The 27950-nt window shown below is 38.8% G+C and overlaps 1 pseudogene; it reads right to left on the bottom strand.

The window, feature by feature from the left end:
• Positions 1-1488: 1488 nt before the first annotated feature.
• Positions 1489-27950, bottom strand: LOC103275816 (annotated as a pseudogene).

Here is a 27950-nt window from a genome sequence, read left to right as displayed (position 1 = left end):
TCCACCAACAGAGCAGGCAGCGAGACACTACCACTTTCCAGTAACTTTTCCTCTACACTTTGAGCTCAACTTTCACACAGCTTTAGCTTGGTTGTTTAAAACTTTCCCAATATCATACAGCAATTAGAATAAACTTTAAAAAAAAAAAAAAAGGTGGCAGGAAACTAGAATGCCCGCGCTGTTTTTATCTCTTGGTGTCACACGTAAGTCTCAAACCCCACTGAATCACAGGTAGGGTTTAAAGTCCAAGATTTAAAGAAAAAGGAAAATGAAACAAACTGATGAAATGGAAACTGTCGTCAGTCATGCCCAGGGAAGAATCCCTAGGGTTCCCACCAGGTGACCAGGTTTCAAAGGACACGACACATGTTATGTACATATGCTTTCCAGAGAGGGCATGTTAGTGAACATGGGGAACTATACACAGAGAATCTAAGCTGTGTCCAGGCTGCCCTGCACACTTCAAAAATGTACAACTCAGGTGCAAACGTTCCATCAGGTTGGCTGATGCAGAAAGCACAAAGCAGGCAACAAAGCGGGCTTTTACACGGCTAAGGGGAAGCTCTCAGCAAAGCCCCTCTCAAGCTGCAATGTCTTTGTTAAGTCAGCACGGCCCTGGCTAAAGGAAGCAGTGCACAGTTACCAAAGGTTTGGGTTTTTTTTTTTCTTTAAATACCAAAACTACAAAAATCAGTTTATAAACCATTTTTCCAAAACAACCACCAAAACAAAACAATCCCCTGAATCTAGGCAAAACAAAATACTGTCAAAAGCGTAAATCGCCCTTTTCCTAAAATGAAAGTCATCCATACTCAGCCATGTGACTGGGAAGAGAAAGGGGGCTTGCTTTACTGGGTGACCACGTGGCTGGAAGGTTCCCAAGAGTAGCAATGGCTTATGACTTGAGAACCATGGAGTGGGTAACAGCTGTTGTGATTGTCCCCCCTTTTTTTCTAGACGAAAGGGAAACATTTTGGATCAAGCTAGAAGCTCTCCAAATTTCAAGATACATTTCTAACCCTTCCTGGTTTGAGCCTTCCCAACTTAGCCTACCTAACTTTTCTATGGGCTTATAATTTCTTTTTCAATAAATTGTGCAAATCAAAGCCCTTCTGTGTAAAGGCATTTAGTAGTCCATGATCAATGCAGATTGTCACACAGTCTGTCCCAATTTGCAGGTACTAACCTGAACGAGGTATTGCTTTGCATATATTGTCCATGGTAAGAAGGCTCCATTTTGATCTCTTCCCAGAAACCTCATCAGAATCAGAGTTGAGGCACCAGCCTTTTGGTGGCTTTCTGCCTCTCCCTGTTCCCACTCCCCAGTCAATATATCTGTCTTTAAGGGTGCCAATCCAGATACGGCTTGAGTTCTCCAGATAATACTCAAAGAGCAAGCTTTAGGAACAGCCAAAAACACAAACAAAACCACTGCCCTTGTCTGCCTGAATGGGAACTGCTAGCTCTAGGGTTTAGCCACTCAGCCACTTAGTAAGCAAAGCCTTCAGCATAGGGGAGGCTGCCGCAGCGATCCATGTCCAGGAGGTAAGCAGGGTTGTCTTCAAAGTGGGTCAGTGGCAGGGTGTCCTCCTCGTTAAGGTGGCACTGGGACTCCGCCTTCAGGAATGGGTGCTGGCTGATTGTCCATGAAAGCCATGGAGAAAAGGGCATCTGGGTCACAGACAAATTTGTAGATGTATCGCTTCCCGGCTACCTTCTGCATGATGCCCTTTTCATAGTAATAGCGTAGAGAATAGCTCAGCTTGTCATAGCTCATGGCTGGCCGGTTCTTCTGGATGCCTGAACGTCGAGCAACCTCTTCATGTTCTATCAGCTTGAACTCCATGTCTCGGCCTGTCCCGGCAATGAAGTGGGCATTGGCTGGGTCACCAAGGAGGGTGACTAGGAACTGCCACAGCTGAAGGGAACCTCGCCTCTGGTAAGGTGGCCCCTCCCAATACATGGTGGGCTCCTGTTTGACTTTGCCTTCTAGTCTCTCAGGCACAACACAAGTGTCATCAAAGTATATGAAAAACCTTCAAGGCTGCTGGAGAAATAACCCCCTCTCATGTAGGATGACTGGCAGATAGGTACTTCTGAATCAATGCAGTAATCCCAGGGCTTTGCTTGATTCCCATTGGTGACTGGAACTCATGTGCTGGGGGGCCCAGCATGCCCGGGATCCCGTATTCATAGAGTGGGTCATGGTATTCTTGTTTGAATCCCTGAGCAGGTGGGGGAACTGCAGGACAATAGGTTCTGATATTTGCTGGTGGTAACCGGGGCGATGATCTCCAGGAACTCCTGACTGAGGAGGGGAGGGGTGGCAGGGTTCAGAGAGTGTCTCTGAAATCTCTGTTCTGATGGATACTGGTTTTCAGACATCATCTTTGGCATCTGCAGGGGCTGATGTGGTGGTCGGGGAACCGCAAATGTTTGCTGCTGTGGTCCAGGCTCTGAAAGCGAATCCTAGCATTTCTGCTCTTGCAGGTCTGGGATTGCAGAAGCTGTTTTTCAAGACTCTCTTTCATGTTATAGAAAAAAATTATGTTGCTTTAAGTCAAAGTATTATTCTAAAGTGTCTTTCCCTGAGCATTGTCTCTGAAATGGGGAGGAAATGAGACTACTATTTACGGAGCACTTTCCATGGGCCAGGCACCATGCTTGACACTGGGAATAAGGTATTGAATTAGAACGTGCTCTTTTCATTTTATTTTAAGCTGGAATTTCCAATGGAGTGGCATATTGTTTATATCTATCAAATACCATCCCAGTGACAGCTAATTTTCTTGTGCTCCCTTGTGCCTAGCTAGGCCATTCCATTTGAATTCAGCTTCAAATTTTATTAGATCTAAATATAGGTGAATGGATCGCCAGACTAATGTGATCCATTCTCAGAGTGATAGGACACGTTTTGAGTTATTTGTTGTTAGTTATAATTTAGTGATGAGATTTCAGCTAATGTAGTTATTTAATGCATTTCAGTGGCTTCTAGTGCTATAGTGTTTCCTTCCTTAATTCATAGGTGAAGGGGCAAATCTGCATCTGTGGTCTGTCTCTGGCAAAAATCTGTTTATAGTTTTTGTAATTCTGTTCTGGTGTAGTCTCTGTCCTCACTGGTGTACTGAGGTCTGCCATGTCCCTGGCTATAATCCATGACTCTTTCTAGTTATTGTTGGTCTTTGTACATATACCCTCCCAGGATATTATAATTACTTAGGTCCCAGGAGTTCCTCCTTAAAAGGCACATGTGAAAGGAATTTACTTCTTAAAAAAAATACTCTGAGCTAGTTCTTTGCCTTTCTGGAGATTCCTGTCTATTTTTAAGATACTCTGCATTAAAGGTGCAGGAATTTATTCTTTGGGGACTTGGATAATGAAAGACTTAACATTTTTAAAGTCCTTCGAGTATGACATTTCGTACTCAGGGGCTCATACAGTGAGTCTTTATCTGAGTTCCAACTCTGTTGGGTACCACGAATCTTCAACACTAAGTACTGCGTTTGGGCGATGAGCCCTTTGGTATGTCTGCTTAATTTTCTTTCCTAGAGCCCATGTCATGCAATTAGTAGCTACTTTATATAGTTTTTTAATTATAAATATTTTAATTTCCCACCACAGCCAATTGCATGAGTGGTGGTTATTCAATAATAATTGACTTTCATTTCTTTCAGTTCAATTAAAAATTTATTTTGCCAATCACTGCCTCACAAGGCTCCACCAGCTTCCTAGTTTGGCATCACCAACACCTTTTCAGTCTTTGGGTCTACATGACATAGGAACAGAAACTCATCAATTCATATGACTTTCAGAGAGCCAGGCTTTCAAGGCGAAGTGAGATTATATCTCCTTTTATAAAATGTAGCAGTTTTGCCAAATGACTTGACTTTTTGTTTATCTTTTAGTGGAGGCTTTGGCTTGGGACTATGCTAATTGCATCAAATTGTCATGAGTGGTGTGAGCTTAGAGATAATGAAGTCCACACATGCTTGTGTCTTCCCAAATGTCAGACTTTCATTGATGCTATCCTCATCATAAAAGCCACATAGAGTCCCCAAGGAGGCAGTTCTTAGTATTCACCCATTCACTCAGCAGTCAGAATCATGGAAACACAAGCCTAAGCCACTCAACAAGTCAGTCAATGTTGCAAACAATACATAATAGTATATTTAATAAATACATGAAAATTATACAGTAATCATTTTACAACTAAGTAATATTTAATATTAAGAGAAAAGGAATAGGAGAAAGAGTTTAAAAACCAATCTAGAGGAAAGAGAAGGAGCAGAAGTTTTCCTGGGCCAGCATGCAATTCTGTTCTCATGAATGCCTAGACAGCATGTTAGGTGTCTTGCCAGAAGTGGTATTTTGACGTGGGCAGATATTCTAGTGGGGGATGGGGCAGAGTTTCCAGTGCTAGATGGGGCAAAACCTTAGTGGTAGGTGGGGCTGGACCTTTGGTGGTAGATAGGGCAGGACCTCTGGTGGTACATGGAGAAGACCCTCTAGTGATAGATAGAACAGCACCTTCAGTGGTGGATAAGGCAGGGCCTTGTGGCAAGCCAGGGGTTCATTATCAGTGATAGCAAGACAGCACCTGATAAAGATGGCCATGACGCATGGTTAGCAAATGGCTAACAATTGTCATTATTAATAAGTCAAAAAACAATAGATATTGGTGTGGGTGTAGAGAAAAGTGGACGCTTCTGTTGTTGCTGGGAGTGCAAATTAGTCCAACCTCTATGGAAAATAGTATGGTGATCTCTGAAGGAACTAAAAATTGACCTTCCATGCAATTCAGCAATTCCTCCTGGATATATGCCAGAGGAACACAAACAGTTCTACAAAAAAGATACCTGTACACTCATGTTCACTGATGAACTATTCACTTGGTTCCAGAAAAGTAGGCTGGATGAAGAAAATGTGGAACATATGCAAAATTAAAAATTTCACAACCATAAAGAAGGAAAAGATAATGAACTTCTCAGTAAATTTCTATCACAGAAACAAAGAACCAAATACCACATGTTCTCACCCATAAGCAGGACCTGAACATTATTCACAATAGCATAAGGGAGGGATCAGCAGTCGTGGGACACTGCCAGGGGAGGGAGGAAGGAGGGATACTAAAACACAAGTGTACTTAATCCTAAACCAGGAGAAGTAGGGAACAGTTGGAGCTTCAAACTACAACAGTACATAAATAAATATAAAATTGAGATTAGGTAGGAAGTAATGATGAGTATTGAATTTCATGATCAGAGATTTGCATGGTTTCAATTTGCTGCTGACATCAAAAGAGAGACCACCAAGGTTTCTTTTATTCTTATCCAGATATGAAACCACAAGTGGAAGAAAGAGGGCTTAGGATTGAAAGTAGTCAGAAGCCAACCATCAAAAACCAGAGACAGACATTTCTGGTTTCCAGTCTTGCAAGTACGAATATAAAAAATGGCATTAACATTCACAAAAGTAAAAACAAACAAACTGAAATCAACAACTTTTCTCATATCTGTCAGAGAACTGAGTTTACAGGACAAACCACCATCTCAAATGGGAGAGATGAACAGGCAAATTTAGAGTTTCATAAATCACCTGGTCAGAAAACCATAAGAAACCTCTGTGAAGAGCAGTTAAAATGCATGAAAACCTAAACTATAATTGGTGAGTTTGAGAATTGCATTCTCCAGGATGCCTAGTTTTAGTATTTTCTCCAAAATTATGATTTTTACCTCCAAAATCACTACCAAATTCTTACAGTGAAAATCACAGAAAAATTGCTTCCAGAAAAAAAAAGAAAAGTAGTCATTTTAAGATGTGCTGAATTATCCTCTTTTTAACAGTCTTGCCTGAAGCAGTAACTGTTTATGAAAAGGCTAATCAATCAAGATTATTGCAAAACTCAATCTCCTGGGACAAGAAAAATGACAAAGTTTATGAACCTTTACACTTCCACCTCAATTAAAGAGGAATAAGAACAGAAAAGGACTTATAAAAGACATAATTCAAGGAGACACAGGCTTCTTAAAACCAAGCCTACATTATATGTCAATGAAATGCTTCTTGCCTTTTTGGAAATACTTTGTCTTGTCTTTAAAGCTCTATTGAAGAGACACATTTTGCATTTAATGAAAGACTAAGGCACTGATGAGTGAATAAACATTTTCAAGATGACAAACTCAAGGAGGAACAGTGTTAACTGGAACGCAGGCATGTTTGAGGCAATGTCAAATTAGGCCATCAAAAAATTATTCTCTGGTTTCCTCTCATATGAAATGCTAACAAACAGAAAAACAAAAATATAATAAGAGCCATCCACTGCTCTGTTTAAAATGATAAACAATTAAAATACTGCATCTATCTGAAATTTATAATAAAGCACAAAGAGTTGGCAATGTTGTGACAATGTTGTCATTAGGGAATGTAAAGAAGGAACTAGAAATTTAGGTTTTTTACCACAAAACCTACAATAGTCAGACTCAGGAAATAGGATGGTATATTTGAGACTTGCCATATAACTAGAAAATCTTATCTGGAAACCATTTTATCTGGAAAGTGTTAAAATAATTAAATAAAAGGCAATTAGCCTGACATAGCGCTAATGCCCTTGACTTCTATGTTGGGAAACCAAATATAACACAAATAATTTTTGTAGATTATTTACTTCGAAGGAAAGAAACTTAGGCTTCATCAACCACAATCATCCAATTAATCTATAAGTACATAACACAGAAAATAACTAGTGGATAGTCCAATAAAGCAACCACATAACTATAACTATAATCAGTTACAGAATTTAGTTCACTTTCTTATATACATTATAAAATACTTTTCTTCATACCCTTCTAGAGAATGCAAAACTATAAATTATTAATATATATGTGTCCCAATTAAAGTCCAAATAAAATCTTTAACATTTTAACAGTGTTCCATTTTAATTTTTAACAGAAGAAAAGAGAAACTGGGGGCCCAGGACCATAGCTCCTCCCATGCACAAACCTTACACACATTGTCTACTGATGACCCTCCCATTATCTCTACACAATCTGGGGAGATACAGAGCTGTGGGCACAGAGCTTTCCAGAGAAGGCTTTGCACTGGGCCAAGTCACTGCACATGGACAGAACAGAGGCCCAGGGTCCCAGCTGCTGAGCCAGCCCAACCTTAAAGATGGAAGGGTCGAAGGACCAAGATCCCCAGTGGGGACAAGATCCCCAGACTTCTGAGATAACCAAGAAAAGGCCTAAATCCCACAACAGCCAGTTCTCAACTGTTTCAACCAGCCCCTCTTCTATCTCAGGAGGCCTGGTCTCACTTACTATTTTTCTGGCTTCTGGGGTGTCCTGAATTCCTCCCAAGGTATCATCTAGTACATGGAAGTCATAATGTGACAAAAACTTGGCAGAGTCAACTGGGGCCTCCCAGAGCATAGGAGACAGAACTATGGATACCAGAACACCAGTTGGTAGGTGGGTACAAGTGACAGAAGTGCCACCTGATTGAAAATTACTCTCTTATCTGGCTGTGCTGCTGATTAAACAGTTCTAACCAAGAACCCTGATTGGATAGGTCTCCAGCCTCCACCACCTCTTGACCTGAGTGACAGAAGATACTACCAGCCACGTGACTACATGAGTTCAGAACAACAGATTTTGGGCTACAGCCCTTTAATTTTCAGTCAAGGTTTCCTCTTTAAGCTGGGGCCTTATTACACCTTGGGGATGATGACATTTAAGCAAAACCTAGGCTTGACTTTTTCACATTGAACATTGTTTTCTTCCTGTAATCCTTGAATCTTTCCTGCTTCTTCCTTTTAGACAGGTATGTACGGGTAAGTACAGACTCAGTGACCAAAAACGTCATCCCTGCCCTTGGAGAAAAAGGGTTGCCAAAGTCCAGGCCACACTGAAACAGGAAGGAGACAGGTGTCAGTAATTGGGGATGAGGCTGTTGACTCCATGATCAAGGCTTTGTCACACTCTATTTTTCAGATATGCATGTTCAGCCAAAAAATTTAAAAGATACCAACAAAGAACTCAATCTATTAAATACATAGAAAACTAAAATTATATCACAGCAACGTTCTATAAAAGAATTAACAGAAAAAAAATTAAACATTTTAACTACCACAGACAAGGAGCCTGTCTCATCCACAGTTTGCAGAAAACAAAACAAAACAAAACAAAACGTACATTCAAAAGGTTAAACATATTCTAAGCATGGTCACCAGACTGATTCTGAAATGTAGTCTCAGAGGGAATCAGAACCTGGTGATAAGGTGGAAACACCTAAGAAATTAACTCTGTGAGCTCCACATGCTTCCTTGCTTTATAAACTTTTTACAATTTTAACATAAGGAAAAACACAAAGCCCAAAGGAAGAGATCAACGAGTTCAACTCTAGTAAAATTAAGAAGTGTCCACCAAAATGTAGAATGGATTGAAGAGACTAAACAAAATGGGGAAAACATTTACAAGATAACATGGGAAATTTACAACTTATGCTTATTTTACAAATAAGCATAAGTTATTGTTTAGAATATATTTTGCCACCAAAATAAAGAAAAAAGACAAAAGCAAGACAATTCAAAGGTGAGAAAATGATGGAAACTATTTCACAGAAGATAAAAGGTTATATGGAAAAAAATGTTCAAAACAAATGGTAATCTGTAAACAGCAATACATAATCAATCACACAGAAATAAATGCAAATAAATATTTAAACATCTTAGCCCTTGCCTTCTTACTAAATGCATTATACATGTATGGCTTTAGAGATTCAGGAGGAAATTAAGGACTTGAAAGTTAATTTTTAATTACTGAAATTGCTTTGTATTCCACAATGCATTGTTTATATTAATTGACTTTTATAATTGGACCCCGAATAAAAATTATTTTCTCACTTCTAAATGTGTTTCTTGATTTAGGAATTTATTTATTTGTCCCATGTTATCTTGTAAATTTCTGAATCCTTGCATGAGGGAGGTACCTGTGTGGTGGTACCCATTTCCTTAACCTAAATTACAGTTTTATAACATCACACTTGCTGTATCCATATAAGTCTAAATCTCAGGGCCTCATGATTTAAATGTTCGGTAAAGCAGCATACAGGACATGGAACTAAAAGTGAAGGTCTAGTGGAAATTAGGTCTCAGCACTGGTGCTAGCTGTAGTAAGATCAGCAGTGGCTCCTTGGCATGCCTTTCAATATTATCATGGAGCAAAAATAGCAAGCAGTGAGTCCAATGAATGGCATATCAGCACATCTCACTAAACTCTGAAACAACTCTTGACTTAAGATGATTTTTGGCCTAATAATAAATATGAAGAGATATGTTATTTTTAAAAACTCCTTTTGGAATCTAAGATAATTTTCCACTTATTACTAATATTTTATGTATATAATACCTAAGTTAAGAAAACCTTATAAATTGAAGACTAACTTTTATATATTTGATAATACTCTGTGTAAACTGGAATACAAATAGCTCTTTGGGACATGGTTTGCCCATTGCCACTATATGTGTGTTTGACAGAACTGGAACACTTCTCTTTGTAGGCATATCAGGCAATACTGGAAGCCAGAAACAGTCCAGAGATGAGTGACTGAATACAACAATTAGAGAGAGAGATTATCGGGTACAAAAATGAATCAAGCAAAGTCTAGGTAAGAACTGATTTCCTGCTGGAAATCTTTTGTCATGAGAATGACAAAAATGAGAAGCTAGTTGAGTTGGAAAAGTAAGGAAAGGGGTGCTGAGATCATGAGGTTAAAAGATAAAGTACGATTTTGCAACTGTGTAGTCTTGGGGTTATACTTTTTCAATATATCTGACTCTGAATTTAGGCTCTCAAGTGCTTAATATTACTTGTTATATATTTTTATTCTAAGTCAATGTAAATTCTTTGTTGAAGTATCTTAAAGACAACCTAGAATGGGAACAATTTGGAAGCTATAACATTTAACAACACCGAGTGACCAAAAGAACGTACTTATTAAGAAATTAAAATTTTTTACTGGCTAGTCAAGAGACTGCCAATAGCTACTTGCTTTTTAAAATTATTTATTTCTCCACATAATGAGCAAATAATTTTTAAGTATAAGGAATTAATCTTTCATCATTGGTTTACACATTTTGTTAAGCTGATGCTCCCTTGAGCTATGAATTTTTAGACTTCACAATTTTTATTGTTGGAAAGTGAGCTCTTTCATCAATGCATAGATCAAAATTAGAAAGTGGGACATTTTGAAAGCAGTTTTGGAGACTTGGATTTGAGTTCCCATGTTATCTTGTAAATTTCCGAATCCCTGCATGAGGGGGGTACATGTGTGGTGGTACCCATTTCCTTAACCTAACTTCTATTTTTATGATGTCAATTTGAGTTCTTCAAAATATGCTCTGTTTGAGCAGATCCAGCCAGACAGCTCTCTTAGAATTCTTTTATACTTTTTCTTATTAGAGTATTATATATTAAAGAGCAAGCATATGCCTCTTGACTTCTTCTTTACACCATATATTTTATAGAAATTCACAAATGTATAGATATATCTTTTCCAGTAGGACTTCATCAATTACCCATATTCTTCTGAACAACTAGAAAGACTGATAATGACAGAATGAAGTCATGAAACTATTTGGCTCTTTGGGGATTGATCCTTGGTAATAATTTATTTTCATGCTCTTGAGGACTGAGAAACATTAGACTACTTTCATAAATTGTTCACTAACTTTCAAGTTTTAAGGGTTATGAATAGACTTGATATTTCCCTTTGAAGTTGTTATTTTTTCCTAATCTATATCCACAGAATGTTAATTTTCAAAAAACCAAGATAACAAACCTGACTTTCTCACACGTCTTCTCCACTGTACTAAAAGTGTAAATAACATGGGCTAATTATACTTGTTTCCTCTTATTTTGGCATTAACTCTATTTAATTTATCCAGTTTTGGATAAGGCAAATGGGCAAAATTCTTTAAGTCAACATTTTAAAATTGCCAGAGCCTCGAGATTAGATTATGTGCCTTTTTGTAAGTTTTTAATCTTTGTACTGCACTCTTCACCCCAACAAACACTCATGCACACACACACCCTCCACACCCCTTACATACTCACATAAATACATACCACTCTTTGCTTTCGTATGGGCCTGAAATCTGCAGCAGTATGATATGGATATTATGATATGATATTTTTGATTGATTAGTGACTTCCCACTAAGCATATTTTAGAAAAGAACTTCCTTAAGAAAGTTTCATTTTGTATTAGAAATCTACAGTAAAAATTATTGCTCACTATGCCAGGATGCTTGCTCGAAATATGTTTCTGGTTCATTTTTGGTCCCGAAACTGCTTTTGGGAGATGAATGTGAATTTAAAGAGAGTAAGAAATAAGGCTAAGTCTACATTTGAGTTCCAAAGCACAGTCAACAACAGCTTTTATTAGCCACTACATTTCTCACATTTTGAGAAAGAGTTGTAAATTGATCTACTCTTTTCACAGAATACAACTCTTATACACTGCGAAAAGCACTATAGAATTCTCTCCTCTGGTTATGTAGACCTATAACTTTGTTTTAGAATTTGATACAGCTTCTTGGATACCAAAATAAAAATTGTTCTCTTTGTAGTACTAGAAGTTTTAGCCAGAGTAATTGGACAAAATATGGTGCAAAAGTCATCCAAACTGAAAAGTAAAAGGTATAATTATCTTTGTTTGCAGATGACACAACCTTATATATAGCAGACCCTAAAACACACACACACACACACACACACACACACACACACATACACACACTTACTGTCACAACTAATAAATCAATTCAGAAAAATTATAGGATACAAAAGATACATATTTTTTAAAATTGTGTTTTATATTTTAGCCAAAAAAATCTGAAAAGAAAATTAAAAGCATAATTTCATTTACTATGACATAAAAATAATAAAATATTTAGAAATAAACCTAATCAAGGAGGCAAATGGCTTCTACACTAAAAATTACAAAACATTGCTGAAAGAAATTAAAAGTGACTCAAATAAATGAAAATAATATTGTTAAAAAGTCAATACTACCCAAAAAATCTGAAGATTCAATGCAATTTCTATCAAAAGTTCAGTGGTATTTTTTGCATAAATAAAATAATTCTAAAGTATATATGGAACCTCAAAAAACCCTGAATTGTCAAAACAATTTTAAAAACAACAAATCTGGGGACTCACATTTCCTGAATTCAAAACATATTACAAGACTGCAATAATCAAAACAGAATACTACTAGAATAAAAACAGATATATAGATCAATGGACTAGAGTAAAGAACAGAAATAAAACCTCAAACTCTCATGTATATGATCAAATGATCTTGGACAAAGGTGCCAAAATCATGCAGTGGGGGCAAGTACAGTCTCTTCAACAACTGGAATAAGAAAAAAGAATATCACACATACACAGAAATAAAAGTGGATACTTACTTTTAAGAAAACTCAAAATGGATTACAGACCTAAATATAAGCCCCAAACTATAAAGTTCCAAGAAAAACACATAGAGGAAAAGTTTCATTGGATTTGGCAATGATTCATTAGCCGTGATGCCAACAGCACAGGCAACAAAAGCAGATTTGGGCAAAGTAAGCTGGCATAGGAGACTTGCAACCACAAACACAATACATATGCTTGATAAAATGTGGTACTTTTACTAATGCTTTCCTAAATTCAAAAGAAGAAAAAGTTGAAAATTAATTGTTGAAAATTAAGAAAAAACTGAAAATCAGATTCTTAGGACAAGCTGATGTCATAAGAACCTTGGGGATGGTTATTTTAACCAACAGGATTTCAGTCTGGGGCTTTAATGTTCCGCAGGCACAAGGGAAAGGTCATGAAGCTGGAAACCTGGAACTGGCATTGAAAGCAGCCAAACAAATGTCCCTTGCTAGCACAAAAGACACACAATGAATGAAGCTTGTCTTGGTCAGCGTTTTGAAAACAAATTGAGACTTTCTCATGAGAAACTAAGACCCCAGGCATGTTATCCATTTCTATTCATTCCAAATATACACTAACACCATGATGTAAATGCTCAAGCTGATATATTCAAAACAAAATTTTTTCTGATCCAGTGATGCCCGTAATTCAAATCACCCAGGACACAGAATTTGCACAAAGAAAAGGGTAGGGTAAAAGAAAAGGGATGGGAGAATGAGAACTGCTAACGATGAGTTTATAAATCAAAAATATTTTAAAGATTAAAAAAAGGCATGTTGATGAGTCAGCACTTACAAAAAACAGAAGGATTAAAAAAATTAAACTCATGAAGTAAAAAAACTATGTACAAATGCCTATGTTTGAAATTTTTAAAAACATAAAGAGCTCTACCCGTAAAAGAAAATGATATAAAAAGACAAGAGAAATGTGTAGAAATATTTATAGATAACTACCAATACAAAACATAAAACTACTAAAATTAGAAATTAAAATAATCACTTATACAGAAGAGCAAATAAAGCTGCAGAGATAATGTCTGAACAGGGGGAAATATCAGAGGAAATTAATTGGAATGCAGCACAGGAAAACAATTTTAAATATGAAAGAACTGAAGGGCCACAGAGAACTTGAAAGAATAAAAGTACAACTTATATTTTATTGAATTCTGGAAAAAAAGCACAGAGATAAATGGGTAAAATAATAATTATCAAGAAATATTTAAAGAATGAAATTTCTACCTTATAATCACAAGTCCAAAGCATGATCAATAAAAATATAAATAAATCTGATCCCAGGCACCTTATAATAAAACCTCAGAATATAATGGTAAAGAGAAAACTCAGAGAAAAAAAATGAACAATTCAGTAGACAACAAATATTTTAACTACAAAAAAAATAGGAGCCAGAATTAAACTGAGGAAAAAATGTGTCCTAAGGAGAAATCACTATTAACCAGAAATTCCATATCCACCTGACCTATCAGTCAATAACTAAGTATAAAATACTTTTTTTTTTAACTAAACTAAGGTTGAGAGAGCCAGTCACTATCAGATCTTTGCAGTAGTAAATGACTCTATCAGTGAGGAAGAAGAAAATTAAACTGAGAGGCAAGAGTGATTATGCAAAAGCCCATAATCATGTGAGAAAATATAAATCACATTGACTAAACAAGGAAGATTTCTGACTAATTTTGAGGGTATTTTATAAACGAGGTGGCATAAACATCTCACTGATAATAATATGCAATGGCTCCAGAGGATTCACTGCTATGTGAGAAAATTCAAGACCCTTTTATTAACAAGTAAGATCAATAAGCTTTAGACTCGAATTCAGATGGGCATTGAAATGTTTAAAGGCAATGTCTAGAAGAACATGATAGTTCTTTGGCAAGCTGTGGAGTCATCTCCTAATATTTGGAAAATTCTTCACTGATGGGTCTCAATGGAGGCCAAGACTGTCACCCATCTCCTGGATATCCTGAAGGTTAAAAGACCAATATATTCTCTCCTGACTCTTGCCTTTAGGGTAAGGGTATATGACCAAGTTATGTCCAGTCAGGACGATCAGCTCCAGACTCTGAATCGAAGCCTCATCATGTCAACAGCAGGGACAAAAGAGGGTCTATTTTAAGAGTGGCAGCCCCAGTGGCAGCGACGCTGGTCAGTGTCCAGTGCCCAAGGCCAATAGTGGCACTAGTGAGCACTGTGGACATAGTTCCTCTCGAGCTAGCCCCCTGGTGTGGTATAGGTGGTGGCTCTTCCCACTGCTCAGCTCCTGTTTTCTAAGACAACTCTTCAGGAAGACAACTCTGGGAGCTCTCAACATCATGTCTAGAAATCACCCAGAAGGATTTTTCCTGACATGCAACAAAAACCCTGACCAAATCCAAATAAATAAATAAATGGCATACTTTCTAAAATGCCTTGGGATGCAAGTGGAGGTGGGAATAAAGAGAGAAATAAAAACCACATGAATGTGATAAAAGACATTAAAGGAAGGAAGAGAGCAAAGAAAAAGCATCATGGGTGGGAAGCACAAGAAAGACAAAGGAAATCAAGCAGGTGCATTCAATATCTCAGTTTTTAAATTATTTACTATTTACTTCAAGGATAAACTCTCAGATCACTTTCTTTTTATGTTAAGATAATTACTGTAAAGCACCATGATAACAAAATCAAAATGGCCATAAAGAAATGAAAATATATAACAGGAAACTATTAACAAAGCAAATATAGCTATGTTTCATGCAAAAGTGAACTTAAAGCAGAATTGTAAAAGAGAGGAGATGGGAATGGGATGAGAGGAACAGGAGGCTGAACACAAGTTATTCTCTCAAATAATGGTCTTGTAAAGTTGAGAAGAGAAATAGGGCAATTGAGAGGAAAAAACAGACGAGAGCTTAAGATGTGAGAAAAATAACACGCTTTTAAAAACACTTGTGGTAAAATACACATAAGAAAATTTACCATCTTTACCACTTTAAGTGCACAATTCAAGGGCATTAAGTACATTCACACTGTGGAGCCACCATCACCTCCATCTACCCCAGAACTATTTTTTACAATATATAATTTTATATCTAATAATGACAGGGTGATTCTGTAGCAAGGGAAAGAACTGATGGTGCTGGTAAATGGAAATAATTTTTGGTGAGATGTCTTTGGAGGGACAAGAAGGGGCAAGTGGGAGAGAGTTTGGCCCTAGATAGGAGGGTGGACAGAGCCAGGGGCACAGACATTGGTATGGGTAGATGTCAGAGGGAAGACGTGGAAGACTTCTTCTGATGGTTCAGTTTTCAACATTCTAGACAAGCACAGAAATTCAGGATTCTCAAATCAGACTCTATGACCCCAAATCTTTCTTCAGTATCAGTATCAGGGAGCTAATCTTAGCAAGAATGAAGAATGATTAAAGGATTATTAGCAATAAAGCAAAATCAATGAAAATATGTACAAAATACACTGGTTAGTAAAATAAAAGTCTCCAAATTTGTCTCCTTGGTTGTAGGTTCCACTTTAGAATGGAGACCACTGAACAGCTGGCAAGCACTATGCATTGATGCTATCACAGAACATCTCATCAGTAGTGGTAACTATTTTCCCATTTATCTATGATTTTATTCTACAAAGTGAAAACCACCTGGCATCTGGCCCAAGTCATCTACAAAGTAGATGCCCTTAACCAGTCACTGAGCAACACTTCTGGTGAATTACATGACAGAAGACAGTGTTGGTTGGCTTCTCTTCACTGGTGGTGGGGCTGGGTTCCAGGTGGCTGTGCTGGAGGCGAGGACAAGAGCTGCACCCACTCTCAGAAGCACAAGTGCCTCATGCAGTGGCGCATTCACATCTTGCAACAGGGTTTGTCCCATAACTGGAATATAGTTAACTCATATATTTCCTGGCATTTTTTTTAAAGAATCTAAAAGTGATGAGATAATCTGCATATTTAAAAGTTGTTCAAAGTAGCAGAGATCATTAAGAAAAGGATATACTTCTCTAATAGCCAAAATTAAGGTTCATAAATTATCTAATAATTCAATTAATACATAATGGTGAATCATATCAATATTTTGAAAAAAAATTAAATTATTCTGCTTATTTTCATGAAACAATGACATAGCTGAAGATGACAACTACATTATAGGCCACTATAATAAGAATGTCAATTAAAAACTTGATATCATGTAATGAATTAAAAGAGAGTATATGATTAGACACTGCACAAAATACTAATGTTAGGAATCTGAACATTTATAGTACTCAGGTGAAAACATTTGACCAAGATTTTCCTAAAATTGACCAAAAAAAAAAAAAAAAAAAAAAAACCCTAAAAGGTTTCATGACAATACAATTAAGAAACAGAAAAATTTTAAAACACCACCAGAGTAGACAAGATGGTGATGGAACAGGTCGGAGTGTGAGAGTCTCCACAAAAGAGTGTCCATAAAGACTCTTTGCACGAGTGGCTCTGTGCTGATGGGTGAGTGAAAGTCTGTCTGAGGGGAGATTGAGGTTCATGCACCTGGGGCTCTCCTCTGGAGGTGACTGCAACCCACCACTGCCCTGAGATTGGAACCCCTGGCACACAAGATAGGCTGTGTTCCTGAGACTTTCTTGAGAGGAGGCAGCAAAGAACAGCTGCTCATCACCACCTGGCATCTGGCCCAAGTCATCACCTGTGGCAGCAGACCAGTATAAATTCCAGGAACCATGGAGAAGGCAGAGCATGGAACTCTGGAACACAGCCCCAACTCCCGTAAAGAGAAGCCAACCAACACCATCTTCTCTGTCACTGAACTGCATTGCTCTGCATTGCTCTACCCAGTTCTGACTGGAGAGACAGACAGCCCCTCCCCCATGCTGGAAGAGGCATAGACATATTAGATCTGAGTGGGAGACTTGACAGCAGGGACAGAAGCAAACAAGTCAGATGAGTCTGAATCTGATACATCCTCCTCCCACAGTAGTCCATGGGGCATCTGACCCATGGTAAGAACACTTTCAGCCTGTCCTGAGAGCAGAGGGGAATGGCTAGAGATTGGAGCCTCTCCTTAACATGGTGGTGGTAGCCTAAAGGTAACTGGAGTTACAGAAATGCCTACAGACCAAGGTTTTTTTAAAATTTTTATTGATTTTGTGTTTTAGTTTTAGGGGGTTTTTTTCCTCTCTTTCTTTCTTTGTTTATATTTCTATACTTGCTTTGTTTCTGTTATTTTAATGTTGCTTTTTTAGATTTTCTTTTTGTGTAGGGGTATTTTTGAGGGTGTAGGGTATTGTTTCTTTGTTTGTATGATTGTCTGCATGTTTTAGGGTATTTTTTGGATTTTCTGTCTTTGTTTCTGTTTATGTATTAGTTGATACACCTGTCTATTTTCCCTCTTCTTCTTCTCTCTCCACCTTCCTTCGTCTTCTTCCTTCCCTTTTTCCATTCGTTTCCTTTTTCTTATCTCATTTTGCTTTCAGGGCGCAAACATACACCCCCCACTGCATGGAGAAATTGTAAAGTGGGGCTTCCAGGCATACGCTTGTCAGTGGATTCTGAGATCTTCAGATAGCTTATGAATCACAGCTCCTCCTTAATTAAATCTCAGCACTGAAAAAAAGCACAGCCTCCCACCCCCAGTCCAGTTTCAAAGTTGAATAAAGTCAGACTATCTACATAAGGAAGAACAGGAGACTGAGCAAACAGAAGTAAAAGCTATTCCCCTGGCGAATGAACAACAGAATTAAAGAAGAGGTTAAAAAAATGTGTGTGTGTGTGTGTGGGGACCTACACAAATGAAGAAAAACCAAAGGAAGAATATGGGTATCATATAGACCCCTGGAAGAACAACTGAGAAATAGACTTTAAGACTCAAACAATGAAGAATCCCCAGAATGACTGGTCTCAAACCACAAACCCAGATATCAAACTATTAATAGAGAGCATAAGTAGAAATGAAGAGAGACAAGAGGAAAGAATAAAGGACTTGATAACTGAGATAACAGAAATAAAGAGTACAGTGAATGAGATAAATAACAAACTGATAAGCATGGAAAGCAGAATTAGTCAAGCAGAAGAAAGAATCTCAAAGCTTGAGGACCAAAATATGGAACTAACATAAACTGTTAAAAACATAGAAGAGAAGCTTAAAAAGACAGAACAAAGCCTCCAAGAGATGAATGATTACATCAAAAGACTGAACCTAAGATTAATTGGAATTCCTGAGGCAGGTAGAAAGACAGAGACCATCCTGGAACAAATATTCCATGAAATTATCCAGGAAAGTTTTCCTCATCTCATCAGAGATGTGATCATTCAAACACAAGAGATTCAGAGGACTCCTGCAAATGAGTTCTCTGCAAATGAGAAGACCAACTCCTAGACACATAGTAATTCACTTACACAAAGTAGGTATAAAAGAAAAAATCCTAAAGGCAGCAAGAGAGAAAGGTTAGACTACCTACTGGGGAAGACCAATTAGAATAACAACAGACTTATCTACAGAAACCCTTCAGGCTAGGAGACATTGGAGTCCAATCTTCAAAGTTTTCAAAGATAAATAATTTCAACCAAGAATTACCTACCCAACAAAGCTAAGTTTCATCAGCAATGGAAATTAAGTCCTTCCCAGATATTCAATCCCTAAGAGTTTATGCTGCCTCCAGACCAGGTCTACAAGAAGCACTTAAAGTATTAAACACAGAAAAAAGGAAAAAAGAATGGCAATGCCCTTCACAAGAATGCAGGAAAAAGATTGAAAGCACACATAAATCAAATCAGAAATTAGAAGACAACAAACAAATAAAAAAACAAGCAGCAGCAACAACAACAACCCCTATACAAACCTCATGACAGGAATGAAACACTCACATCTCAATAATTACCCTGAATGTGAATGGACTAGATGCACCACTGAAAATAATAGAATGGCAAATTGGACAAAATATCATGATGCAACAATATGTTGTCTCCAACAGATTCATCTCACCAGAAAGAACACTAACAGACTCAATGTCAGAGGATGGAAAACAAATTTTCAGGCAGATGGAACATAAAAGATCTTAATATCAGATAAATACCCTTTAAGCTATCAAATCTTAAAAAATACAGAAGGTCACTACATAATGATAAAAGGTTCACTCTATCAACAAGAAATATCCATCCGAAACATATATGTACACAATATAGGAGCAATAACTTTCATAAAGCATCATCTAGGTAAACTAAAAATTGACTTTAACACTATCATAGCTGGGGACTTAAAAACTCCACTCACAACCCTAGACAGATCATCAAGACAAAAAAATCAATAAGGAGATCTGGAACCTCAACATGATGCTTAACCAAATGAACTTAATTGATACTACAGAACACTCCACCCAACAAACATGGAATATACACTCTACTCATCACCACATAGAACGTACTCTAAGATCGACTACATCCTAGGCCATAAATCAAATATAAACAAATTTCATAAGACTGAAATACTGCCATGCACCTTCTTAGACCACAGACAATAAAAATAAATATCAACACCAACAAAGTTTCCCAAAACCCTCAAAGACATGGACACTAAACAACATGATGCTGAACAACTCCTGGGTCAAGATGGAAATCAAAACAGAAATTAAAAGAATCTTGGAAACAAATGAAAATGAAGAAACATCTTTCCAAAATCTCTGCGATGCCATGAAAACAGTAATATGAGGAGAATTCATATCTCTATGAACACACATGAAGAAAATGGAAAGGTCACAAGTTAACAGCCTAACAAATCACCTAAGGAAGCTGGAAAAGCAAGACCATCAAAGCCCTAACTTCAGCAGGAGAATCCAGATTACCAAAATAAAAGCCCAAATTCAGGACAAAGAAGACCAAACTATAATATAAAAAAATCAATAAAAAATTGCTTCTTTGAAAGAATAAACAAGATTGATGAACCCCCAGTTAGACTGAATAAGAAAAAGAGAGAAAAAGTCCAAATAAACACAATCAGAAATGCAAAAGATCAAGTCACAACTGACCCCGCAGAAATACAAAAGATTATCAGAGACTACTATGTATACTTATATGGAAACAAACTCGAAAATCTAAATGAAATGGAAAACTTTCTTTTACCACGCAACCTACCCAGGTTGAAACAAGAAGAAATTGAGACCCTAAATAGAACAATAACAACCCAAGAAATCAACTATGTCATAAGAAAATTACATACAGAAAAAAAGTCCTGGACCAGATGGTTTTCCAGCAGAATTCTACAAAACATAAATGGAGGAGCTGATACCAATGCTATTGAAAGTATCCCAGGCAATCAAGAAAGATGGAATGCTCCCCAAATCATTTTATGAAGCTAACATCATATTGATACCAAACCCAGTAAACATCCAACAAAGAAAGAGAACTACAGGCCAATATCCTTGATGAACATACATGCTAAAATTCTCAACAAGATTCTAACAAACCAGATTCAACAGCACATCTCAAAAATCATCCACCATGACCAGGTAGGCTTCATCCCCAAGATGCAGGGCTGATTCAACATCCCCAAGACAATAAATGTAATTCAATACATCAACAGATGTAAAAACAAAAACCATGTGATTGTATCATTGGGCATGGAAAACACGTTCAATAAAATTCAGCACCCCTTCTTGATAAAAATCCTCGAACATTTAGGCATAGATGGAACACACCTCAAAATAGTAAGCCATCTATGAGAAAACCACAGGCAACATACTGCTAAACAGACAAAAATTGGACCCATATCCCCTGAAAACTGTTCAACATAGTATTAGAAGTCCTATCTAGAGCAATCAGGTAAGAGAAGGAAATCAGGGGTATCCTAATAGGAAAAGAGGAAGTTAAGTTATCCCTCTTTGCAGATGGCATGATTCTGTACCTCAGAACCCCAGAGAATCAAAAACCTCTTTGCACTGATAAATGACTTTGGCAAAGTTTCAGAGTATAGAATAAATGTGCAAAAGACAGTTGCATTCCTACACACTAACAATAAACAAACAGAAACCCAAATAAAAAGCACAATCCCATTCACAATAGCCCCCCAGAATGAAATACCTTTGCATCTTCCTAACCAGAGAAGTCAAAGACCTTTACAACATTCAAAGAAATCAAAGATGACACAAACAAATGGAAAAATATTCCATGCTCATGGATTGGAAGAAGCAACATTGTTAAGATGTCCATCCAACCCAAGAAAATCTACAAATTTAACACAATACCCATTAAATTACCAGCTCTATTCTTCCCAGACCTGGAAATGACAATATTGGAATTCATATGAAAACATAAATGTCCACAAATAACCAAAATAATCCTCAGTCAAAAAAATACAAAAACAAAATGGGACACTCCCAGACCTTAAACTTTTTTTTATAAAGCTACAATAATCAAAACAGCCTGGTATTGGTACAAGAACAGGCATATAGATCAATGGAATAGGATAGAGATTTCAGAAGCAAAACCTCAATTTCTCAACCAACTCATCTTTCACAAAGCCTCCATCACCAAACCACCGGGAAGAGGGGAACCAACTCAGTAAATGGTGCTTGGAAAACTTGCTGAACATGTGCAGAAGATTAAAACAAGACCCCTACCTATCACCATACACAAAAATTAACTTTAAATGGATCAAAGACCTACATTTAAAACCTCAAACTATAAGAATCTCAGAAAATGCAGAGCCGGGCTCGATGGCTCAGCCTGTAATCCCACGTTTTGGGAGGCTGAGGTGAGTGGATTGCCTGAGCCCATGGGTTCGAGACCCGCCTGGGCAACTTGGCAAGACCTCATCTCTACAATAAATCAAAAAATCAGCTGGGCGTGGTAGCACATGCTTGTAATTCTGGCTACTCAGAAGGCAGAGGCGGAAGGATCGCCAGAGCCCAGCAGGTCAAGGCTGCAGTGACCGGGAGCGGCCACTGCACTCCAGTCTAGGCAACAGAGTGAGACTCCAACTCAAAAAAAAAAAAAAAAAAGAAAGAAAATGCAGGAGGCAGTCTTATGGAAATTGGAACTGGTAACCAATTCCTGATCAAACCCCCAAGTGCTCATGCCATAAGAGCTAAGATAGACAAGTGAGACCTCATCAAACTGACAAGCTTCTGCAAAGCTAAAAAACCATCAAGACAGCAGGGAGACAGCCCACAGTCTGGGAAAAAATATTTGCCAACTGTATATCTGACAAAGGCCTAACATAGATCTACAAGGAACTCAAACATGTCGAAAAGAAAAATAACAAACAGCCCCACTACAAAGTAAGCAAAAGATATGAACAGACACTTCTCAAAAGAAGACATACAAGAAGTCAACAGATACATGAAAAAATGCTCAGCCTCACTAGTCATCAAAGAAATGCAAATTAAAATCACATTGTACCACTAACTCCAGTCAGGATGCTCATCATCAATAACTCAAAAAGCAACAGATGCTGGAGAGGATGCAGGGAAAAGGGAACACTTCTACACTGTTGGTAGGAGTGTATACTAGTACAAGCTCTGTGGAAAACAATTTGTCAATTCCTAAAAGATCTAAACATCAATCTTCCGTGTGACTCTGCAATCCCCCACTGGGAACTCAAATTACTCTATGAAAAAGATACCTGCATACACATGTTTATTGCAGAATTATTTACAGTAGCAGAAATATGGAACCAATGTGCTGCTCATCAAAAGAGGACTAGATTTTAAAATGTGCTACAAATACACTATGGAATATCATGTAGCCATAAAGAAGGACAAAATTATTAACTTTGCAGCTACTTGGATGGACTTAGACTCTATAATAAGAGTGATCTATCACAGAAACAAAGAACTCAGTACCACAGGTTCTCGCTCATAAGCAGACCTTAACAATTATCGTAATTCTATACGAAAGGGATTGGCAGTAGTTGGAAACTGCCAGGGGAGTGGGGGTGGAATTTGTAGTGTGGGAAACTTCAAGGGGAGGGGGGCACACCTCATCAACATGGGTACCTGCATAATGTATTGTAACCTACTTCTTCAAAATAAAAAAACACCAAAAAAACCCATTTTATGCAGCCAAGACAGAGACAAAAATAGTCTATTTTTTTCATTAGAAATAAAGTTATAAAATTTTTATAATATGAAGAAGTGATCAAAGAGTATGTAGCCAAAAAATATAGTAGAAAAACTTCATAGGAATAGAGTTCAGATTATTAACTCAGTAAGATAATGTTAGGCCAGGCGCATTGGCTCAAGCCTGTAATCCTAGCAATTTGGGAGGCTGAGGCGAGAGGATTGCCTGAGCTCAGGGGTTCGAGACCAGCCTGGGCAACTTGGTGAGACCGCGTCTCTACAATAATACCAAAAAATAAGCTGGGGGTGGTAGCCCATGCCTGTAGCTCCAGTTACTTGAAAGGCTGAGGCAGAAGGATTGCCTGAGCCTAGCAGGTAGAGGCTGCAGTGGCCGTGAGTGTGCCACTGCACTCCAGCCTGGGCAACAGAGTGAGGCTCAAAAAGAAAAAAAAAAAAGTTACTTTTTCTACATTTGAACATATTTACATATTTGTCAACTTCTTTAAATCTCTAATACATTATGATTTATTTCCTCATTCTAATTATTAACTACAACCTATTCATACCATTTCTGAAGTTGGGCCTCCAAAACAGAGGCACCATCAGATCCTAAAATTAAGGAAGTTTATGCTTGAAATGAGACAAAATTCTATGTAAGCAAGCCCTAGGCTTATGCCCATAAAGCAATGGATGACACAACGCCCCCTGGTGGCAAATCTAACAAAATCCCAGTGCTCTGACCACTGTCCCAGAGAACAGCGGCAAGATTTGCATCTTCCTCCTAAAATCATTGGATACAGAATCCTGGCATCATCTAAGATAACCACTATGATTGAAAAATAAAATAATTAAAAATGGTAACATTATGGATTGTGTTCTAAAAACAATAGCAGGCCTAGATATTTTACGAATTCTACTAAGTATAGTTCCAGAACTACATGGCAAGTTCTCCAACTGCTGCATGAGGCTCTTCAGTGGTAGCTCTGAATGCGGCTCGGCCAGACTGAAAATACCTGCCAAAGGCCAGTCTGTGTAAAGAAAACAATTCCCCACCAAGAGAAAAGATGGGCACGAGATCATGGACAACTGGACTTTCTCAGTTCAGTGTGGGACTCAAAGGCTTATCATTTCTTTCTTTCCTCTCTCTCTTTCCCCCTATTATTCAAGGTGTGGTGGTTTCCTCTCCTCCCAATTTCCTCCTAGGACTGGGATGGGACCAGGTTGGCAGAAAACAAGAGAGGCATTCATTCAGGATTTACCCTTCAGAAAGGCCCTCATGACCTCCAGCATCACCTCCCCTATTCCCACCTAGAGAGCCTGAGAAAGGTAAAAGCTGGAGACATTCAAGGCCCTTTCCTGCCTCAGGGCCTTTGCACTGGTTCTTCATCCATGTGGAATATCTTTCTCAGACTTTTACCAGAGTCCTTCTTTAAAGGGGCATTTGTTGATCAGTCTAACCAAGCACCCCCAACACACACACACACACACACACACACACACACACACACACACACACACACACACACACACGTTCTGTGCTGGAGTTCCCTCCTAAAAGGAAGCTCTCTTCCACCCTCTCGTTCACAGACTTGGGGTCCAAGTGATAGAGAGTGATGTTGGTGCCAAAAAAAAAAAAAATCAGTAAAATCCTTGACCCAACCTGGTCTTTCTGATGTGAAACTTGTGGGTGGGCGACATCTTCAATGCCTAGTCATATGGTAGCTTCCAATTGTGATTCACTGATCTTGTTATTGAGGAGCTATACCATTACCCTCTCATTAGCCCAACCAATAAGCTTATGCATTCTGATCAGGGGCCACAGCTGTTAGGAACCCAGGCCTTCTGTTTCCTGACCACCTCCTGTTCCTGTGGTCCTCTCTTTGGGATTCTCCTTGTATCCAGCATCCCAAGTCACTCACCAAGTGACCCTTTCTCCTTCTCCTGCAGATGAAACATGTTCCAGTTTTGCAGATGCCTTGCTGTGCACAAGGGCCTGGCCCTGTTCTCACAGCCTCTGGATAACAGCTCCTACCTTACCTCAGTCAAGTTTCTAGTTCTGCAGGGTTAGGGTGAGAACATCAGCAACCCGTGCTCTCACAAGGGGGTGCTGCACCCCTTCCCCACAGTGGCCAGGTATTTTGACTTCTCTAAACTCATATCTTCCCAACAGGGGTCTGCCTTCCTGTTGGGTCCCATCTTTTATTCTTAAAATCAAACTGAACTTCAATTTGATTAAACATTCCTCTTTCACTGCATATGGGTCTATCCAGTGTGACTTTCCTATTACATTTGTTTTCTTGTGCGCTGTGGTGAGTTTGAATGTCAAATCCATTGCCAGGAATCCAGTGCCCAATCAACAGGGACATGACACACACTCTACTACTGCACATACAGTTGGACAGAGACTTTCAATATCCGTATAGGGTCCTGATGGTTAAGTGAAGGGACATTTGGAGCCAGTGGGAGCCAGTGTGGAGAACACTGGACTTGGACTTGGACAAGGAATCTGAGTCCTGTCTATCAGGGGCCTTGAGGCCACTACATTTTCTAACTGGCCCCAATTTCCTCAAGTGCACACTTGGGGAGGGTCAAGGAGAGGTCAGATCCCTGTGTATCTGGAAATCGTTACTAACACAGGGAGGCCATGGAATCCTTTCTTTTGAAACCTGCAGTATAGATTTGCCTTTTAGGTCTGGAGCTGGTACCCAGGACTTCTGAGTATAGAAACCATGTTCAGTCCGTGAGTTCCACAATGTTCTAATGTTTGTTACAGGAGATTGTTGTGACATGAGTGAGATGTCCCCCAAGATTCCTCCATCTTCTCCCAGTTATTCATTCAAACACTAACCTGGGTGCTGCCATGAAGCTTAGAACTTAAGTCCCAAATCAGCTGACGATAAGATGGGAAGGTGCCCTTGGTGGGCTGGGCCTAGTCAGGAAAACCCTAAAAGAAACCAGGATCTTCCCAGTAAGAGTCCAAAACAGAGAAGGACTCCACACTAGGGAGGTCCTCGGTTGTGTTGTGGCTCTAAACATGGATAGCGGGGCAACAGAATCGCGGGTGCTTCTGGAATTGAGAGTGGCCTGGCTGAAGGAAAGAGGGGCCTCAGGTTACAACCCCAAGGAAGTGAATTCTGCACAACCACGTGAGTGTGCAAGAGGACTCTGAGGTCCAGAGGAGGAGGCAGCTGAGACCTTGAGCTCAGCTTGATGATACCAAGCAGAGGACCTAGCCACACCTGGACTCCAACCCTGCTGAGCTCCCAATTGAGGACGGAGCTGCTGCAAGTCCTTGAGTGTGTGACAGTTGTTTACCCAGCAACAGAAAACTGTCCTTCCCTGCTGAGGTCTCCCTTTGGAAATCCAGCCCTTCCTCTTTCTCATCAACCTCCTGCCTCAGTCCCTATCAAAAATGGGGGATTCCCACTATTGGGTATATCCCCAAAGGAACATAAATTGCCCTACCAAAAAGACTCCTGCACTCATACGTTTATTGCAACACTATTCACAAGAGCAAAGTTATGGGATGAACCCAGGTGTCCATCAACAGTGGATTGGATAAAGAAAATGTGGTACATATACACCATGAAATACAACATAGCCATAAAAAAGAAGAAAATCATGTCCTTTGCAGCAATGTGGATGCCATTATTCTAAGTAAATCAATGTGGAAAAAGAAAAGCTAATACCATGTTTTCACTCATAAGTGGGAGCCAAACACTAGGTACACTTGGGCATAAAGATAGGAACAACAGAGAGTGGGGATTCCTAAAGGAGAAGGGAGAAGGTAAAAACTGCCCTGTAGGTACGATGCTATTTGACTGACAGTAGGTTCAATGAAAGCCCAAACCCCAGCATTACAGAACATACCCATATAACCTGTACCTGTAACCCCTGAATTTAAAATCAAGTAAAAAATAACTAAAAAGAATAAAGACAGAAAAGAAAGAACAGAAATGGACAGTGTTGTTTTGAGAGGTCTGGTGGATGATACACGGATGTGGAGACACAGAAAAGCTGCCCCAGTGCTGCTGTCCCTGCAGAAATGAGCTATCATTACCATCGTTGCCCACCTACCGCTTCATTTTCAGGTCCCCAGTATCTCTTCCTCACACACATTTACTCTCCCTTCCCTTCCTCTCCCTCCTCTGGGCAGTAAAAACCACAGTCTTAAAGGAGCCCAGGGCCAGCCAAGGACCCAGCACACTGGACCTTGCCAAGGCTGCTGGCCACACCCACTGCTTGGGTCAGAGTTTTGCTGGACATGGCCATGGTCATGGCCTGAGACTTCCAGGCTGCAGCTCTGGGGAGGCTGACTGTCTGTAACCCTAGCTCTCTACCAGGCTTGTTCCCAATGACTTCTCACCCAAGTGCCCACCCATGACCACCTTGTTTTGGCTCAGTTCCACATCTCCTCGAAGTTCCAT

The sequence above is a fragment of the Carlito syrichta genome, unplaced genomic scaffold, assembly GCF_000164805.1.
Source record: "Carlito syrichta isolate Samal-C Ts95f unplaced genomic scaffold, Tarsius_syrichta-2.0.1 Scaffold315756, whole genome shotgun sequence".
NCBI classification, from domain to species: Eukaryota; Metazoa; Chordata; class Mammalia; order Primates; family Tarsiidae; genus Carlito; species Carlito syrichta.
The sequence above is the reverse complement of the archived record's forward strand: the minus strand, read 5'-3'. Positions and strand labels throughout refer to the sequence as shown.